This window comes from Ornithorhynchus anatinus, chromosome 5 (assembly GCF_004115215.2).
Source record: "Ornithorhynchus anatinus isolate Pmale09 chromosome 5, mOrnAna1.pri.v4, whole genome shotgun sequence".
Lineage (NCBI taxonomy): Eukaryota > Metazoa > Chordata > Mammalia > Monotremata > Ornithorhynchidae > Ornithorhynchus > Ornithorhynchus anatinus.
This window is the reverse complement of record NC_041732.1, coordinates 89,583,604-89,585,403: the sequence shown is the minus strand read 5'-3', so window position 1 is coordinate 89,585,403 and position 1,800 is coordinate 89,583,604. Positions and strand designations below refer to the sequence as shown.

General features: G+C 41.1%; 1 non-coding gene across 1 annotated transcript; it reads left to right on the top strand.

The window, feature by feature from the left end:
* Positions 1 to 1,066: 1,066 nt before the first annotated feature.
* LOC114812673 lies at positions 1,067 to 1,204 on the top strand. Its single transcript, XR_003760324.1, has one exon. It is a non-coding gene; the product is annotated as a small nucleolar RNA SNORA7 (small nucleolar RNA).
* The last annotated feature ends 596 nt before the right edge of the window (positions 1,205 to 1,800 follow it).

Below are 1,800 nucleotides of genomic sequence, written 5' to 3'. Positions count from 1 at the left end.
CAGTCAATCATATTTCTTGAGCTCTTACCTTGGACTTGAGGTAAGAGCACTTGAGCACTGCACTAAGCCCTTGGGAATGTACAGTTAAACAAAGTTGGTAGACAGGTTCTCTGCTCATAGTGAGTTTGCAGTCTAGAAGGGGAGGCAGTCATTAATATAAATAAATAATATACAGCTATGAACCTAAGTGCTGTGAGGCTGAGGGAACAATGAATAAAGAATTTAAATCCAAGGACTTTCTAAGCAAACTCCTTTCTTGAGGAAAAGGAGAGACTACTGTATTCTGGAATTAAACTATCTGTGGGTTGGGATTTTCAAACCTCCATGATAATAAGAGAAATGATATGACTTAGAGGAAAGAGACTAGGCCTGGGAGTCAGAGGACCTGGTTTCTAATCCTAGCCCCACCACTTGTCTGCCATTTGACCTTGGACAAGTCACTCAGCTTCTCTGTGCTTCGGTTACTTCATCTGTGGGATTAAGGCCCCGAAAACTATGTGGGACAGGAAATGTGTCCAACACACTTACTGTGTATCTAACCTATCACTTAGTATGACGCCTGGCACATAGTAAGTATTTAACAAATACCATAAAAGTGAACACAAAAAAACAAGTTAATCAGTAACAATTGATCATGTAGACAATTTTTGTTTTCCTGGTGTATGAGTCTGAGATCCCAAAAACTGAATTATGTCTATAGTTATTCCAGATGGATTCTTTTGGGTTCCACTTAATGTCTACAGGAGCGTATCTACTCCAGACGAGTAAGGAATGCATCCCTTCTGTTTTGTATTTCCTTTCTGAATATTTTACACTTTGGTTCATTTAATATTTGACATAAGTGAAGTAGTATTAAGGATGCTGTCTGATCTTCTCTATAGCTGTGAGTTCTGGACCTCACATTCATTCATTCAATCATATTTATTGAGTGTTTACTGTGTGCAGAGCACTGTATTAAACATTTGAGAAAGTATAATACAACAGCAAAGAGAAACAATCCCTGCTCACAGAAAGCACCACATCCACCTCCTTGGGCGGTTCTATTGGGCTGTTCCATTTACAGACTGCCCTCTCAGGGTCACACCTGGAGAGTTTCCAGTACTCTGCCAGTTTCTACTACAGGAGGGAGAGTCAAGCAGAGGCCTACCTACTCCATTCCTAGCTTGGGCAGTTGCTAGTGAGTGGATGGCAATCTCCTACAAGTCAAAACTCACCTTTACTGGGCAGCAGAGACATAAGAGAGAGTCGAGGGCAGGAACTCAAGTTTACTATGCTGAATCAGGCAGTGGTAAACTACTTCCATACTTTTTCCAGGAAACTCTATGGATACACTCTCAGAATAACTGAAGGTGATGGTGGGGCATTCTGGGTGAGATGTGTCCATTGACATCGTTATGGGTCTGAGACGACTTGACAGTATAAAACAAGACAATTTATAGGCCACACTCCCTATCAAATGGTAAGACCAGATCATGAAAAATGAAATCCTTGAACATATATTTATTGGAAACAAAGCTAGGTGGGGCACATGAAGAGAATGGGAGAGAGTGGATACCCAAACAGCTGCAATACAGAGAGCTGAAACTGGGAAACTGAAAGCAAAGAGGCAGAGGAAACAGTATGAGGACTTGGTAAAAGAAAGTCTCAGTCAAAGCTGTATCTCAGGCAGTCAGTCAATTGTATTTAATGAATGCTTACTACGTGCAGAGCACTGTACTAAGCACTGGGGAGAGTACAATATAACAATATAAATGGGTGGTTAATTGCAAAGGATTGACCAGCCCACAACGCTGCTATCAA